We start from the raw sequence: 18,673 nt of genomic DNA, 5'->3' as shown, positions 1-18,673 counted from the left end.
CCCCCCCCCCCCCCGAGGTAGGGAGGTTTTTGTTAGGGGCTGCACCACTGTGGGAGGTAACTCTTTACCTTGATGGCAGCAATATATTCCAGCATCATCAGGCTCCACCCTGCTGATTCTCAGTGTGAAATCTGTCCCTGACCCACTACCACTGAACCTGTCTGAGACCCTAGAAACACAGTTGGAAGCCAAATATATTAGGCCCTGTGGAGCCTGGCCTGGCTTATGCACAGCCCAATACAAATATGTCCTTCCATCACTGTGTAGGAGGCTCTGACTGGCTCTGCAGGAGATAGAGGCTGACTGTCCAGGGGTGATGGGCTCGTGGAGAGGAGTCTGGGTCAGCACAATATCTCCAGTGGATCCTGAAATAATGACAAAAATGCAGGGTTATGTCAAAGTAATAAGAAATATATGTATAATTTTCTTTTCTTTAATTCAAATAAATTATTTTTTATTTATTCAACAAAAGTATTCAATTTTTAAAAAGGACTCCATCTTTGTAAGCTACAGCAGCCTCTCTGGAATTCATCTATATCCTCCTCCTGTTTCTATATGACAATATAACAGGGCCCAATCCTTGCCTCTTTTGGGTCTTCTGTGTCACATTGATCAACCTCACATGTGTTATCCAGGAGGACAGATCTGCACATCCCTCATGTGGTCAGAGCACACATGGGCAGAATGTGGGCCCAGGGCTCCCCTCCCTCCATCTTCTCCATCCCCATCCCCTCTGTCCTTACCAGGTATCCATAGCAGCAGCAGGCCAGGAGCTGAGCAGGGAGCCTCATTTTGAGAAGCTGAGCTGTGGAGTCCTGGTGAGTCAAGGGCAGGTTAGAGCTGAGCTTTTATGTGAGCCTTGCAGGAAGGCCCTCCCCAGGGAGCAGCATGCAAATGCCCTGGTGGGTGCTGGGTGGGGGAATGAGGGAGGGTGGGGCCTCTTTGTAAGCCCAGGGACATCAAATGTCTTCCATAGTTGGAAGAAATACAGGAGAGAAACAGCTCATGCTGCCTGTGGCCTGGGCAGGAGGCCTCATCATGGAAGCCTGGCTCTGTGAGGGGTCATGGTGCCCAGGGCCTGCCCTCCTAAGACAGCACAGACTCAAGGACATGGAGGTTACCTGCACCTCAGACTCTGGGTGGGTATGGCTACCCTGCTGGCTCCCTCCCCGCTTATGAGAAATATTAGAATTCCCATCTCACATCTTTGAATTTTCTTTCAGTGACACCATACAGTTGAGGTAGTTCAAGATTTTGTGGTGTCTTCTGTTACCCAGAAAAATACAAAAGTATCACGGACAGTGTTAGATATCATGTTTTCCTGGCCTAGTGCATAAGAGCACAACAGTGAAGAGAAGTTGGTGAGAAAGGAAAATCCTTTTTCAGTTGCAAAGCCAGTAGCCCTGCTAAAAGCAAGAGGAGAAGGGACATGTCCACCTGAGGCAGTGGGTGTGTAATTCCCCAGAGCTAGGTCTGGAAACCGGTGGACATCCTGTCCTAATGATCTCTATGTGCGGGACCCTCAGGATCATTCATACACTCCCAATGAGAAGAACCCCTTGAGGCCACTGGAGAGAGTGGACAAGGAAGGATTCTATTTGTTCTTTTTGAGTGATAAAGAAATCCTTCTCCATCTGCTCCTCCTTTTCAGGACCCTGGGCAGCAGCATCCCAGTTTTCTAAAGGAGATTCCCTGTGTTAGAACAGGACTGAGTCCAGGCTCTCCATGTCTCTCAGAGTCATTCCATGTGTTGGGCCAAGGGTGTCACTTTGAGGGTAGTCTGGGTCTACTGCTGAGGGACATTAGTATCAGACTTACTCCTCCTTAGCTGGGAGAGAGTGAGCCTGTGTTCTTTTGGACAAAAAGGATGAGCTGCTTGCAGAGAGCCCAGGTCATTAGACACATCCTCCCCACAGTGTGAAGCCTTGGTGTTGGGCCCCAAGGATAGAAGGACACTGTCATAGCTTCTCTTGGTACCAATAAACCTCTGTGGCTGTCCTCCTGTCTGAATGTGCAGCTTCCCTCTGAACTGTGAGGACCAGGTGTGATTGCAGGCTGGCATTCCTGGATTCTTGAGACCTGGGTCTCCATGTGCCTTATCTGAATGAGCAGCAATATGTGAAATGAAAGAAATTGAGTTGGAGCTGACTGGAGGGGGAATGAAATAAATGCTGAGTTTGACAGGTTCCCGGGGGCAGGACCACTTGGTAGGAAATGGGTGGGGGAGAATTGCTGATCTTTCACATTCTTTCCCTGAGGAATTGAGGACCTCCTCAAGCCTGGGTTTTGTGGTCTCATGTTGCAGTACCAGCAGTCCCAGTGAAGTGTGAATCTGATTAAAGGAATCTATATTAATGTTTTATAACTGAGAAAATGATGTTACCATATTATTTCTATGAGATGAAAAATGGAAGATCACATTGACTAAGTGAAAACATAATAATTATTTGGATGTTAATAATCTTTCTGCATTAATGCTAAAATTTCATGGTAAATTATATAATTTGCTTGAAAATGAAATACTCTCATGTGTCAATAATATTTAGTTTACTCATGTATTTTAATTTTTTAGTCCATGTCCTGGCCCATCATGTCATTTTTATGTTTTGTTTTTTCAATATGCTTTCACAGCTCCAAATCTAACATCTGGGCAGACTCTTTACTGTATTATTTCTATTATTTTCACTCCTACTCAAGTGATCCTTCTCATTTTGGGTGCAGAACCTCTGACTCTGTGTTCTTGGGCCTTACAGGACCACGTATGAGGATTCAAGAGGGCTAGGGGTGGCCGTGCCTCCTCAGAGGCTCCACATGTCCGCTCAGAAGTGAGGCTATAACTGAGGCAGGATGGTGGCCCTTCCCCTCTCCACCATGCACCTTGGAATAGCAGCCTTGGCAGGCGGGGGCAGCCCCACTTCCCAGGGGATCCTGCTTCTCCCTCCCCTCCCTGCTTACTCAGAGCCTGCTGCAGTCCTGGCAGTCCTGAGAGGATGGTGTCCAGGGTCCTGGTCACACTGACCTAGCTGAGAGCCCTACCCCTGGCTTGAATGGGGCCCTGCAGGGCTCCCAGGAGTGGGTTCTGGGCTGCCTTCTGGCTGTGGCTGCAGAGCCAGATCCTGAGCCCTGGTGTGGGCAGTGCTGTCACAGCCTCAGGGCCAAGGTGGCCGAAGCTCAGGTCTGTCCTGGTAACGGGGATGGAAACTGGCCCCAAGGTTGCCACTTGTCTTTGTCTCCCTATCTCCCTCCCTTCTTCCCTCTCTTTCCCTCTCATTCTTTTTAATTTTTCTCTAGTGTGTTTTATTAATTCTCCTGTTTGTTTATCTGAGGTAAGAAATCATTCAATTCTATGAAGCTCAAGAGTGAAAACATATTTTTGATTGAAAACTAAACTGTTCCTTTGATCATCTAGTGCTTTGTTGCCTTTAATCTTCTATGTTGAGTTCTGTGTTTTATGGTCCCACAATGACACGTTGGTGATTTTTGGTCTTGATCAACATCAGATGCTTCCCCCACTCACATTCCAGCCAATTTGCTCACCTACTTGCTGACTGTTTTGCATAGGCTCCTGCAGGCCTCACCAGCTGCTCACATTTTATAAGCAAGGATATTGGCATGAGACCTGAGCTGTGTCAGGCAGGCAGGGGCAGCAGGATGTTGTCCCAGACCCAGTGTGCATGCTCCTGTGGCTCTGGGCCTCAGGTGAGCAATTGTAAAAGTGCCACCAGGTGGTCAGGAAATATGTCTCATTACAAAATTCATTTCAATTATTTATAATGTTATTTAAAGTAAGGTTATGACTTATTGTGCAAGAATGACTATTTTTGAATCTAATTAATTCATGACTTATGTTTAGAAAGCACATTTTAAGTAGCCTATTATTTTGAGCATGATGGTGTGTGCACTTGTAAGTTTATTATTCACTCCTGATTTCAGGTGCCTGTGGGGACATCATGATGACTCAGACTCCAGGCTCCCTGGCTGTGTCTGCAGGAGAGAAGGTCACCCTCAGCTGCAAGTCCAGCCACAGTCTTTTATGGGATTCTGATAATAAGGACTACTTGGCCTGGTACCAGCAGAAGCCAGGACAGACTCCTAAGCTGCTCATCTACTGGGCATCCACAAGGGCAGCTGTGGTCCCATGGAGATCCAGTGGCAGTGGGTCAGGTACAGATTTCACTCTTGCCATTAGCAGCCTGCAGGCTGAGGACATGGACGATTATTACTCTCAGCATTGGATCAGTGCTCCACCCACAGGAATTCAGCCCCCAGCCCAAAACTCCTCTCCAGGTCCGCCTGTCAGTGGGTGAACAGCAGCTGCCCACTTCCCCTCTCTGCCTAGGTGCTCTGTGTCTTGACTTAGTATGAGAAGATTTGTCAGATTCAGGAGAGATTCAGGGCTTCTGTTTTCTTCCATTACCTGTGTAATACAGCACTATGACGCAAGACTTTTCTTTGTGAGAAAAGGGCTCTCCAAAATTAATACTGTTTATTATTGATTCTTATAGATGATTAAACACAGCTACATTAATTACTATTATATTAAATACAGCAATATCATTTTAATATTTTGAATGGTGAATGTGTCAACTAAGGGAGAGAGAGATAGACAGATAGAGCACTCAGAATGGATAAAGAGTGAGAGCCAACTATATGGTGTCTGTCAGAAAACCCACTTTAAATATCAGACAGACACATGTTAAAAATAAATGGATGAATAAATGAATTCTAGATAGGGAAGAGGGGAGGGAGGGGAAGGGAGGAGGCAGGGGATTAGCAAAGTTGGTGGAATGTGATGGACATCATTATCCAAAGTCCACGAATTGGTTGTCAACCTACTTTATATACAAACAGAGTTATGAAAAATTGTACTGTATATATGTAATAAGAATTGTAATGCATTCTGTTGTCATGTATTTAAAAAATAAAATCAATAAAAAATTAAACATTAAAAAAAGAAAGAAAACATCTCTCTGGTGTCATTACTGATTTACAAATTATTCTCTTCATTGATCTTTCTGTAAACATAATGAATCTGATCAAAAGTTATAATATGTATGCATGCCCCATTTTATTGCACTTAGCTTTATTGAGCTTTATAGATATGGTATTTTTTACAAAAAATAAAAATAAATAAATAAAATAAAACTGAAAATTAAGGAATCAATAAATCGAATGTTAGATTCAAAAGAAGGCACCACTAACACAGAGACCACTTGCAAGGCTGAACCTCAGACAATGAAGAGAAAATATAATGTCTTGAAAGTAGAGTGGAGTATTTCCCTGATTTATTGATTTTCTTTGCATTAATCATATCTTTATTATTGTTTCTCCTCATGGTAACTTGTTAATTATGCATGAATTTATAATCTTGCAGGAAATGTTACCTCACATTTCTTTAAAACAATATTACAAATCTATGTTTCAGGTTGAGTGTGGGGAAGAGAACCCAGGTGACCTGGCCAGTAGCATGGAGCCTCCTTGACAGACAGGACAGGAGCTGAGCCCTGGACACCAGGCTGGGATTCTCCTCAGACATGTGCTGTGCTCAGGGAGGGGAAAGGGCTGGGTCAGAAGGCAGAGGACACCTCCCCCATCCCCAGGGGACTCTCCCAGGATCCTGCCTGCTGTGGTTTCTGTGGCCAGTGGAGGGCACCTGGGCTCCCACTGCATCTCCTGCTGACCTTCCCAGCCCAGCTCAGCCTTTGGGTCAACATCATATACACCTTGACCATAATGGCTCTCCTGAGTGACCATCTCCCTCCAGTCATGCCCAGGCATCTGAGATGGGCAGATGCCCTCAGGTCCCCACCCTTGGGCAGAATGGGAACCCCAGGGCTCATCCTCCTCCCCATTATGTTTCTCCTCCCTTCTGTCCTCACCAGGGATCCAGAGCATCAGCAGCCCTGGTGGCCCAACTAGAAAACTGTGAGGTGACCTAAGGGGCATCTACCCAGGATCTTTAGGAGTCACTGAGACAGTAGAAACCCAGAGTCTGCAGGGTCCCAGGGACAACCTTCCACCCTCTGGGAGACTTATGAGTGACTTTTCCAACTCTGTTTCTTCCCCACATGGAGGCAGGCAGTCGAGGGGTTCCAGTCAGGGTTACTAGAGTCTGTATCATCCCTGTACCTCTGCTAAATCCTGTAGTTGTGAGGACCATATTGAGTGACCAGGCCTCCCAGTCCTGATGCACCATTGGAACCTGAAAGATCACTGTAGTCTGGCGGGGTAGTGCCATGACTCCTGACTTGGTCTTTTCTCTTTGTGGGGTGTGCCCCTAGGGTTGAGTTACACTCACCTGTTTCCTTTGTAATCCTGCCCACCCTTTGACTGTTAGGGATAGAAGGTTCCATGGAAACTCCCTTTTTGTGTCCCCTTCTCTTGCTCTGCCTTTGGGTGTGGCCTTCCTAGATGTCAGTCAATCTGCTGACAGCAGACACCACAAAGCTGACTCAACCCCCTGAGTCCTGACCCCTTGCCTCATTTAAATGGTTTCTTCCCCCCAAAAAGGGTTCAGCACTTGCTCCTCTCTCTTTGAGGAGCCACCACCGGACCCAAAGAAAAAGGCATTACTCTTTTTGTTTCTGGGTATTTTGTGTAGCCCAGTTCACCTGGAGTGACCTTGTGTGTCTAGTTGTTGAAAGTGACATGTAATAATGAGAGAAATACAAGATCTTATGCAAAATCAATAAGTCAATGTCATGAAGTTCCTTTTATTAGTCATTGCAAGCAAATTAATTTTTCTGTTTCATTTGTTTGTTTGTTTTATTAGGTTTGAATCTGAATTTCACACAGAGCAGCTTTTAGAGGAACCTCTAGCATTTCACTTCATCTCTTCACTAACTTGGCCACGTCCTTCCCAAGGCCCAGGTTGCCCTCCTGCAGTGTCCACGCTCATCCGGTCTGCTCATTCAGAAGGTCCCTGGACACCTCTGTACTTGTCCTCCACATGCCAGGCAAGGCTGCTGCACCTGACAGGGCCACTCATAGGTGTGGTGAGCTGTGGCCTAGGCAGTCATGGTCCACAGCTCTCAGCTGCACCTGTTCCCTGAGTTCCCAGCACCCTCCTCTCACAGATCAGAGAATCTGCTGAGCTGCTGCCCAGACAAGCAGCTCATGTGGCAGGTGGGCCACCCAGGCAGGGAGGTTTTTGTTCGGGGGCTGCACCATTGTGGGAGGTAACTCTGTACCTTGCCAGCAGTAATACACTCCAGCATCCCCAGGCTCCACCCTGCTGATTCTCAGTGTGAAATCTGTCCCTGACCCACTGCCACTGAACCTGTCTAGGACCCCAGTGAACTGGTTGGAAACCTGATACATTAGGCCCTGTGGAGCCTGGCCTGGCTTGTGCACAACCCAGTGCAAATAAGTGTTTCCATTACTATCTAGGAGGCTCTGACTGGACCTTCAGGAGATGGACACTGACAGTCCAGGGGGGACAGGCTCAGAGAGAGGAGTCTGGGTCATCACAATATCCCCAGTGGTTCCTGGAACAATCACAGAGCAATGGAAGGATATGTAGGAACTTTAAGAAAACTTTTTGCACTTTTTTCTTTTTGGTATATATCTGACTAAATTTTTTATATATATACATTAAAAGTATTCATATATATAAAGAACTCCAACTGAGTAGCTCTAAGAACCTCTCTAAAATTCCCTTAAATATCCCCCTAGTATTATGTGAGAACTTTCATCAGAGCCAGTCCCTTGCTTCTTCTGGAATACTCTCTCACATTGATTGACCTCAGTGGCCTCATCCTGCAGGAGAGACCTGCACATCCCTCATGTAGACACAGCACATATGGACAGAATGGGGGCTCATGGCTCACCCCACTCTGCATTCTCTTTCTCCCCATCCCCTCTGTCCTCACCAGGGATCCAGAGCAGCAGCAGCCCCAGGAGCTGAGCAGGGAGCTTCATTTTGAGAAGCTGAGCTGAGGAGTCCTGGTGAGTCAAGGGCAGGTTAGAGCTGAGCTTTTATATGAGCCTTGCAGGAAGGTCCTCCCCAGGAAACAGCATGCAAATGCCCTGGTGGGTGCTGGGTGGGAAGAGTGAGGGTTGGAGGGGCCTGATTTTGAGCCCAGGGACATCAGATGTCTTCTACAGTTGGAGGAAATAGAGCAGAAATATAGCCCTGGGTGCCTGTTGTGTGGGCAGGAGGCCTCATCATGGAAGCCTCACTCTGTGAGGGGTTATTGTGCCCAGGGCCTACCCTCTTAAGACAGCACAGATGCACAGATAGGGAGGTGGCCTGCAGGTCAGCCTCTGTATGGAAATGACCATACTGCTGTCTTTCTTTCAGCTGAGAAGAGAAGGTGACAAGTGCCACCTCACAAGTGTTGATGTTTGAAATTTCTTCCAGCCACAGCATGTATTTGAAGAGATTCAAGGGCTTCTGGCGTCTGATGTTACCTGCAGAAATACAAGAGCATCAGGGACAATGTAGATGTCAACTTTTCCTGGCCCAGTGACTGAAATAAGAGCACAAGTGTGACAAGAAGCTTGTGGGAAAGGAAATCATATTTCAGCTGAAGATCATGTAGCCCTGCTCAAGGAAAGAGGACAAGGAGCCTGTCCCCTGAAGTAGTCAATGTGAAGCTCCTGGGGCGAGGTCTATAACTGGTGGCCATCCTTTCCTAGTCATTTCCATGCATTTGACACTCAGAGCCACCAAACATTTCCCAGGAGATGCACCCCTGAGCCCACTGGACAGTGTGGACAAGGAGGATTCTGCATTAGTTCCTTCTCATAGATGATAGAGACATCCCTCTTCATGTGCTCCTCTTTGTCGGGACACTAGGGAGCAGGTGCCACCACCCTGAGCTTTAAAGTACATTCCCTAGGTCAGAACTGCACTCAAGCACTCTCCCCATGTTCAGGGTGTTCCATGTGCACTACTGTTCTCCTGGGACTGGCCCCAAGGTGTCTTGGGGATAAGGTCCTTTTTCCTGCACAGGGACATTGATTTCAGCCCTCCTTGGGACAGAGGGAGCCTGTGTTGTGTTGGCCAACATGGCTGTGCTGCTTTTCTCCCCAGCCCAGGACCTCCGACACACCCTCTCCACTGTGTGGACCTTGGGCCACCAGCAGCTGAGGACCCTGCCATGTGTCTCTTAGTTTAAGTGAACCTCTGTGGCTGTCCTGCCCTTCCTTCACTCTAGCTTTTGCACAGGAGGTGACATGGGACCCTCACCTTCCAGAATCTGGCTCTTTCACTTTTCATCATGTTCTCCACTTCCATCCATTTACCTGAAATGCCACCATTTCCTTCTTCTTTAAGGCCCCAAATTCAGCCTGGATTGTGTGGGTGTGGACAGATCAGAAGGATCTCTTTGCAGAAGAAGGCAGAACCTGACCATACTGCAGAGAAGCAGAGATCTCAGGGTCCCCTCAGCCATGAGCTTTGTGGGACAACTGCTTCTTGTGTTTAGTTTTCTGATCCTTCTGATGAGATATGGCAGTTTGATGTCTCTCCTAATTTTCTGCCGCTGAGCAACAAATCCCCCCCTATTGAGCAGTGTGTTCCTTCCCAGGCCTGTCCCTTAGGAGTCCAGGCTGTGTCCTCAGCTCAGCCTGAGAAGACTGAAATGTAGCAGTCAGTGGGCAGTTCTCCATACTGAAGTTCAGGGTCGTCTTCCAGGTCCAGTGCCTGTGGCCTGATGGAGTCATCTTTCCACAGTTGTAGGGTGAGGTCCCAATTTCCCTGTGGCCATCAGCACAGAGTTCCTGGACACTGTCCTAATTGCCACCTCCAAGAGCAGCATTAGAGCATCTCTTCCTATCCAGTCTTCATAGCCTAAGATCCTCCTTCTTCTGCCTCCATGTGCAGATGGACGACCTTCAAAGATGAAGACAGATCTAATGTGTACTCTTTCCCTCTCTTTAATTCAACTTATTTGAATATGTCTCCAAAATCTTTCATTTGAAATATCTGTTTGAGTACCTGGGAATGGGATGGTACAAGGCTTGGGATTTGGTGCCAACAACTTGTAATCCTGTCCACATACTATCATTTTTTTCACTTATCATAATGACTGGATCCCTGTTGGATATTCAGAATCAGATGCTGTTTGGAGGAATCAGTTTTAATAAGATCAGGTGATTCCAGGTAAGCAGAGGATAAAGAGGTAACCTGCAGTTGGCACAGGAATGACAATGGTTTCCTCCATCTTCCTGTGTGTCAGCTGCACCAGGCACTAAGTCCTCAGGAACACATGGCCTGCTTCTCTCCTGGACCCACAAGCTCTCCCTGCCCTCAGCAGAGGCCTCAGGCTCCCTGGCAGAGCTCCATGGCCTCCCAGCCTCAGGCCCTGTCTGCTTCCACACACTGCCTCTGTGTTTTCCTTCCATGGGACCTGCCCATCCCTGTCCCTGCCCTGAGCAAGGCTGGTATGCAGCCTGGGATGGGGGACAGGTCATTGAGTGCCCTCCCAGGCTGCCCAACCAGGCATCAGTCTTGGTCAATTCACCTATGAATTCCACCTCAGACCTGCAGGCTCATACACCTTGGTGCTTTCTCATTTCCCAGTGGATCCATCCTGATGCCACATGCTCATGTCTTCCTGGAACCCAGGCATCTGTCCTTCCTGGGGGCTGGCTGTAACCTCCTCTGGCCCCCAGGTTTGTTCCCAACTGGAAGAGGCATGGTGCATTCGAGTCAACCCCCAGCCTCCCAGAGATGATTAGAAACTTGATTCTGCATGTTAAGTGTTATGTGTGACATTGGATTAGGTCCTTCACTTTCCCCACACCTCAGTTTCTCATCTGCAGTGAGAAAGTAATGACATCTCTCTTAGAAAGTTGCCTGAGGAGAAACTCACATAGCATCTGTGAATTAGGTAGCTTAGGGCCTGAGGACATACTACAGTTCTTAATAATCACTGGTTTGTGTGTTAGATCCTTTTTCATGGGAAGCAAATAAATATGTGGTTGATGGTCCATGGTTTTTCATAATATTGTCCTTAATACAGTAACCAGCATAATCTTAAAATAACAAAGCAGCTGAGCTTGGTCGTGCACCTGGATCCCCACTGACTCAGGGTGCTGAGGCCACAGGATTGCAAGTGAGAGGCCAACTGTGCAACTTGGCCAGATCTCTATCAAGATAATAGTAAGTAACAAAACCCAAACAAGTTACCTATCTAACCTAAGCTCTCTGCGGGTTTCTCAGTGAGCTTAGGAGATTTCTGTCCTACTATGCCAACATCTGTGTTTCCCACAAACTTGACCTCTGGGTTTCGAACCTCATGGAGCACTCTGTCAACTCCTGTTGCCTTGATCTGAGCTCCCAGAGTCAAAATAGCCTGGTCTATGAGGTTGGGAAAGGCACTTTATTATTATTACTATTATTATCTTCGAAGTTCTGGGGATCAAACCCTGAGTTTCCCACATGGTAAATAGGACAGGACACCAACCACAGCCTGAGAACTGGGATGTTGGTGAGCTCTGCAGGTGGCTGCAGTGATCAGTCTGCCCCCTGCTACTGCCTGGTGGTGTGTGTTCCTCAGCAACCACTGTCCTTGGAGCCTTTTGCCTTCACCTCCTCTCTGGCCATGTGGTGTGCTGATTCCTTTCTCCTCTAAGAACCTCAGCCTCCTCTTGGAGAACACAGTGCTACTGACCTTTCCCTCTGTTCCCTGTGGCTCTGGCCCTATTCAGAGCCCTGGAGCTGTCTCCTGAGGAGTCTAGTTTGAGGGCTTGAACCATCAGTCTTTCCCTTGGGGGAGCCAGAATCCCTTCATCTTCCACATGGAGGGTGCTGTTTCCGGGCCAGACTCCTCTTCAATGAAGCCTGGGGTCTCTGGTGTTTAGAACCCACCTGTGCTCTTGGCATCCTAACACATGCTCCAGATTATGCTGATGCCAGGGAGGCATTTGCTTTGGAGACCAATTTTTAGGAGGTCCCAATGTTGGTATTGGCATGAATTCTATGTTAATGCAATAATGAAACATATAAAATGAATCTAAAAACATTTCAATATTTAAAAAGTAAAATTGTAAAGAAACTCAAGATATATATTGTGCACAAAGACATATCAATAATGAAAGTTTTGGATTGTGGCATTTTGGTTTTGAAGGATACTTCCATTTGTGAAATATCTTTTCTCTGTCACTAGCAGGAGATGGAAGGTGAGGGAAGAGTAGTAAGCCTGTAGGTAAAGACAATCTCAGCAGCAGAAAGCACTGCTGCAGTGCACAGATCCATGGGCTCTCAGGAGTTGGTCTCCCAGAGGCCAGAGCTCTAGGAATCCTGTTGGATGAACAAAGCCCCGGCCCTGGCACAAACATGTTCTATGTGAGCCTGCTTCCTGCATGTAATATGAAGACAAAGGACAGGCGAGGGATCGGGCTCTTTCATAGCTCAACACCCTGAGATACGGAAGCAGCTCTACAGCTTGGCTGACAGTCATAGTCCTCAGAAAGAGGAAGGCAACCTTCCTGGAAAATGTGCGACCTTTAGGGAAACATGCAGTTTGAAGGAGTGGCCAGCTGATGGCAGTAGTGAGCACTCATCTTTCAAGATCCCCTTCAGATCCTGTAGCTGTTCAGGGAGCTCTCTGACCCTGCCTGAAAAGGTTTCTGGAACAAACCTGGACCATGCTGGTGAGCTGGAGAGCATAGGTGGACTCAGCATGCTGCTGTAGACTCTGGTCCTGGTGCTGGTGCTGCCATTAGCAGGAGATTTCTTTACATCTCTTCTCGTATTAGAGGGGGCAAAGCTGTAGCTCACTAGGTGGTGTGAGCTGGGCACCAGGAAGCCACCCCACCTCATGGAGCATCTCTCTGGAGTGACCTTGTAATTGGAAGTCTCATGGAAGAAGTGTTATGTGTAAGTTCACACACAGGTACAGGATAACAGGCATAGATTTTTCTTTATTTGCTATGAGAAAAAGACAAAGTTTACAAGCTAAGCTTTAAACTGCTCCAATAGGCAACAGTGGGAGAGGAAGGTATTTATTTACTTTAACCTGTTGTTATATGGAAAAAGAGGAAGCCTCATCATCTAATGAAATAAAATAAAAGTATTTACAGTAGTTTATATTGGACACCTTTTACCCTGCTGTTTTTCTTGACTCCAGACTGAAGAAGGAGCATGGAACCAAGATTTGCCCTTGACACCTGGTTTTGGCCTCAGCTGTGCCTGAACTCAGTGAGTGACCTGGATAGATTTATCTGCTCTGACCTCTTCCTGGGTTCACAGGAGTGACAGCTGTTTTCTGGGCTTCTCTCTGAGTGTGAGTGTCTATGTCATGAGGTTGACAGGTGGCTGAGCTGTCTTCCTTGAACTGCAGAACATCAGTGTGGAGAGCAGAGGGCACAGTGTGGACACAGAGCTGGCTCACCTCCAGATTCTTCTAATTTAATTCTGTGCTAGAATGTTCCACTTCTTGCCCACCAGAGGGCGATATGAACCTGCAAATAAACACACCATAGCCTAAGCCCTGGAAATGCTGATCTATTTTACAAGTATAAAAATTATTTATTTTAACTCATAAGACAGCACCATTATAGGAAATGAGAAGGACAACATGGCCTCTCACTGCTGTCATGCAGGTTTTCTGTTGTGCCTTCATATCACTCAGGGAATGTTAATGTCCCCAATTCCCACATGTCACACCTGGCACCGAAGAATCTTGCTCAGGCTGTGTGCTCCTGGGCCAGGCAGGGGCTGCTCCACAAAGTCCATGAAGGTACCCAGGCTGAGGAGGCTCCGTCCTCTTGTATTTGTAGCATGTGGAGGCCTCTAGGTGCAGCTGTGGGAGAGGAGGCCTGGAAAGGGAGTGGCTTATTGAAGGTTATTTTTAGCTGTTAGAGAAAACTGGTTTCTTTAAAAATTACTCTTCAACAAGACAAACTTTGAAAGAGAAAACAAAAGAACAACTCTTTATTTTTCCAGAAGTAACTCATATCCAGGATCACCCTTAGACTCCAAGAACAGGTCAGAAACTGTTCAATTCTAGAATCCATGCCCTCCTGTGTATGGGTTAGTATTATGCATGGTACTTCAGTGTGCATGTCCACACTGTGGCATGCTGTTTATTCATGCAGCCAATAGAAGATAAAGTCCTGCCAATACTTTATGCAACTTCTTATTGTTTCTGTGCATGCACTGCGTGCACAGTGCCCAACCCAGCAGCTAAGCTATGAACATTTTACTCTCCCTGCTCTTCCTGGGATTGAGGAATCCCACAGTGGCTTCCCTGGGTGAGCCTGGCTCAGGGCTTGTCTGGGGAATGTTGGAGGGATGTTAGTCAGTGGGGGAGCAGATGCCTTGGGGGCAGGAGCTCAGGTTTCTATCCCTGAGCCATAGAAATGAATTTTTTCACTTTATGAAACAGTGTAATCTTTTAATTACATTTTTTTTGCTTCTTTTGCCTGCACTGTTTCCAACCTCCCCTGGTGTATGTGGACCTCTGTCTGCACAAAGTCCTGTCTCGTTAACATGCAGCCAATATGAACTCACATCCATCCCTTAGTTGATGCCTTCCTGTGTCCATCTTTTAAGCCCCATATCTCTGTTTAGGGATTGGTTCCTTTGTGAGCAGAGTCTTTAGAATTTCCTGCATTCAGCAGGGCCACCTAACTGTCTGGTTTTAATCAAAGTTTTCCTCCACCACGATTTTTTTCCTTTACCTTCTGGGATTGAAAATATTTTTAAAACTACTTACTGAGAATTTTTTTCTTTTAAATTTAAACAATTGTGTTTTCTTTTTCTTTCACATAAATAAACATCCTCATATGAAATTAAATATGTAAAAAAAATGTATGTTGGGATTTCAGTGGCATTCACTATGAGCCATATTATGTTGCAGTCAACTTCACCTGAAATATGATTTTTCTCTTTACACAGATGCAGGAGGATTTTGTATTTTCCAATGCAACCTTCACATATGTTCCCACAGCATAATACCATGCCGATATGCCCTGTTATTGGAACAAAAAAATGTAATAGAGGAGTTGTAAATGAAATATATTGAAAAAGAGTATTCTATACACTTACAATGAATATTATTTTATAGAAATTGCATTGATTATTTAATATTATGACCTAAAAATGTTGCTATCACTTTTTAGTTTTCAATAATTTTCAACATGGTGAGATGATGGGATGTAAATTCATTGATTGATGTGCCCTTTATGTTTTTAATTCCAAAGCTTACATCCCCACATTGTATTATAATTAAAAATAAAAGAAACTTCCACTTTCAATTATAAAGGAGTAGGTCCTAAATCAGGCATTGCATCATCTTCAACAGAGAACCAAAGTAAAATCAGATTTATAATAATAGTCACCCCAGGGAGATGCAGATGGTGTGAAGAGGAGAAGTTCCAGAGAAGGAACAGCCCATTGTAGGTCAGTTGCTGCTCAACTCTCATCATATTTTTCAGAGCTATTTTCCAAATTTGATAGTCCCCAGAGATGGTTGTTGTTCTATGCAGTGGATTCTATAGAAGAACAGAGTACAGTGTACTTTTGCAGTAGCATGAAGCCTCCTTAATCGATAGGACAGGAGCTAAACCCTGGACACCAGACTGGGATTCTTCCTGGACATGTGCTGTGGGCAGGGAGGGGAAAGGGGCTGGGTCAGAAAGCAGAGAAATCTTCCCCCATTCCCTTGGGACTCTCCCCAGGATGCTGCCTGCTGTGGGTTCTGTGGCCAGTGGAGGGCACCTGGGCTCCCACTGCATCTCCTGCTGACCTTCGCAGCCCAGCTTTACCTTGACCATAAGGGTTCTCTTGTGTTATCATCTCCCTCAAATCATGCCCAGGCATCTGAGGAGGGAAGAGTCCCCTTTTGGAAGCTCATGTGTGCCCTGCTGCTCTGACTGGGACCATGTGAAATGACCTGGGGGTGTCTAGGCTGGATCTTGAAGAATCATGGAGGCAGAAGAGACCCGGAGTCTGCATGATGCCCTCTTCCTTTGCACCTGCAGGGCCCCAGAACAAAACCTTCAACCTCTAGGTGATTCGCTCCTTGGGAGCTGCTGTGAGGATGTGTCTTCTCCTGATCCACCTTCCTCCATTCCCCAGAGGGGTGGACTCTGGGGCAAATGGATGCTAGAAACACACTCATTGTGAGTTGGGCAAGGAAGGGTAAAGGGGGGTTGAGCTGCTCAAGGTGAGAGGAGAGGAGGTGGAGGCAAGGCTGTGGGGAGGCCCTGAAGAGGGAGGCAGTGAAGCAGAGGCGGAACAGGACGCTTTGCTCTTAGAGGAAAAGGTGCAGATAGTGAGGGCAATGAACCAGCCAACAAGAGAGCCGAAGGACCCCACGAACCAGGATCAGAAAATAACTATAAAACATAAAAAAGAGAAATGAAACACAAAAAGCAAAAGAACAGAACCAAACAAATACCCCAAACAAACCACAAAATAATGAAAAAGAAGAAAAACACAAAGAAAGAGTAAAGGGTTATAGAAGGGAGAGAAATTATGCAATTGGGACAAAACCTGGGAAACATATTGAAGTGGCAACCCCCATCTCCACAGAAAATCTGAACTGAGCTCCTCCAGAGACCCTGACCTTGACTGCTCTTAGAACATCAGGAAAAATTCTGAAAAAAAGTTTTCAGGTAGGACACACGTTCCTAAAGCAAAGTGTGGCAAGAAAGAGCACCCAGGCTTCATGGAGCCTTTGCACTTCAGAGAACAGGGGGTCCTTGAAACCAGAGGGAAGGAGAAGGGAGAACACCTCTCCTCTTCCTGGGCTCTGCTTTTCTCAGCGTCCTTGATTTAGTTTTGTCCAAGCCTGGGTTAACTGCCAAGGACAGTAGGAAAAAGAAAAACCACTACTTCTTTGGGGACTTCTACCCTCCCCCTAAGCACTGGCCAGAGAGTTCTGAACATTTCTGAACTCGGGGTTCAGAGGAAGAATCCTTAGGCAAGAGCCACCTCTGAACCCCACAGCCAATAAACCTGCTTCCTGCTATTCCTCAGTGTCCAGCATCGTCCATCCCTACAACAATATTATACGTGTACATAGATGGATCAATCAGCAAATGTAGCCACAATAACAGTTAAAACATTCATAATTTAAAAAGACAATGAAAAAAAGGACGATTCTAATTGAAAATGTTTAATTGTTTCCAGGGGTGTAGCTAGAGTTGAGTGTTTACATCTGCTCCACACTGTCCTTCTGTCTGCTTCTCCTTGGGCTGTGCACCTTGCAGAGGGTGCCAGGGCTGGGCCATATTAAACCAAACCTCCCTTTCTGATGTTCTCCCTCCCCATGGTGAAGAGATTGCAAGGGGAGCCAGCTGAAAGGCCTCTCTAGCTCTCTGTTCTCTGTACAGAATTGGAGGTGCCTTCTGTGGGGATTTTTTCTTGACATCTTAGGTTGTTGCTTTTCCTGAGTGGATTTAAAGCAGAGATCCATTTGGGCGGTTCTGGCTGCTGGGGACTGTTCTACATGGAAATTTAGAGCCATGCTTGGTGTGTGTGCTCCAGAGTATTTACATCACTGCACCCCTGGGACTGAGGAGATATCCGTCTCAGCTGGGATCTGGGCTTTTGTGTCTCCCCATGGTTCCATTTCTGGGGAGGGCTGTGAGATCACTCTGGGAAGAAGCTGCATGCAGGTTACCTGTCACCTGCCCACCACCAAAATATGTGTCTCCACATTTCCATCCCTAATGGATTCATGTCCATCTGGTCCAACTCCCTGATTCCTCTCAGTGGGTTGTCACACCACAGAGCTCCAAAGTTGATTGAATGTCACTCTCCTGCCCACAATGTGATCACACCTGCAGGGACAATTTCTCCCATTATTTTAGGAGGTCATTCTCCTGCTACAGGATTCAAGGAGGAGCAGACCACAGTCCCCCCTGTACTTCTGAGTTGAATCCCCCTGGGTCTGCTATTTCCTGACCATCTTGTGATTATTAATCCCCAGGTGGCTTTAGGTCACGTGGTAAGACTGCTGAGACAGACTGGAAGTGTCTGTTTAGGCCTCTTGAGCGCTCCTAGGGACCAGAGGGTCATAAACCTGGAGCTGGACCTGCACTACAGTTCTTCACTCAGAAGGTGAGAACCGCAGAGCTCACTTTTGTGTCGTGTGTGTGTGTGTGTGTGTGTGTGTGTGTTTGTGTGTGTTGCTCTTTCCTCATTTTGGCCTGGCTCTGTGGTGACCAACAGCATTGTCCATACAGGGGTCAATGGATTTGCTTCCATCCTCTGTTCACTCCCCTCTATCTTGGGACTTCTCTGGGTCTATGACTAGTGATATTTAATGGTTGTCTTTGAGCACCCACCTCACTGTGAACTGTATCCCTATCATTCAAGTTCCAAACAGCAGAGCAAGTGGGAAGAGCCTCCTCTGGTCCACCAACTGCCATTGCCTCTCAGTGGTATTTTGAAATTAATATTCTGGGAGTGACGTGTCTGACATGATTGTTAATATTATTAGTAATTTATTTATAACGTGTATACTAAATATTCACGGGGTGTGAAAAGATAAATTCGTAGTGTAATCAGTTTGGTTATAATAAAGCTCTTATCAAATTAAGAAATCTACACTTACACATAAGCAGCCTGTGATGTTCCCCTAGATGAAAAAGAAGTTGTGGTGGAAAAAATTTGAAAACACTTTACACACATGTGTAATACTTGATGTATGTATATTAGGAATCCCTACTTATACACATATCTACTCATAGAAATATGCACATCACATGT

General features: G+C 46.3%; 2 long non-coding RNA genes across 2 annotated transcripts in view; one reads left to right on the top strand and one right to left on the bottom strand.

Moving 5' to 3' along the window:
* Positions 1-7,972, bottom strand: part of LOC107154173 — an 11,336-nt gene extending 3,364 nt beyond the window's left edge. Inside the window, exons 1-3 of the long non-coding RNA XR_001505031.2 lie at positions 7,872-7,972; positions 7,184-7,487; positions 7,027-7,030 (exon numbers count right to left, since the gene is read on the bottom strand). This is a non-coding gene — a long non-coding RNA (uncharacterized LOC107154173). The remainder of the gene's footprint in view (positions 1-7,026; positions 7,031-7,183; positions 7,488-7,871) is intronic.
* Positions 1-18,673, top strand: part of LOC125618858 — a 124,194-nt gene that overhangs the window by 41,292 nt on the left and 64,229 nt on the right. The window lies entirely within an intron of this gene.

The sequence above is a fragment of the Marmota marmota genome, unplaced genomic scaffold, assembly GCF_001458135.2.
Source record: "Marmota marmota marmota unplaced genomic scaffold, marMar, whole genome shotgun sequence".
Taxonomy (NCBI): Eukaryota; Metazoa; Chordata; class Mammalia; order Rodentia; family Sciuridae; genus Marmota; species Marmota marmota.
This window is presented reverse-complemented; position numbering and strand designations above follow the sequence as displayed.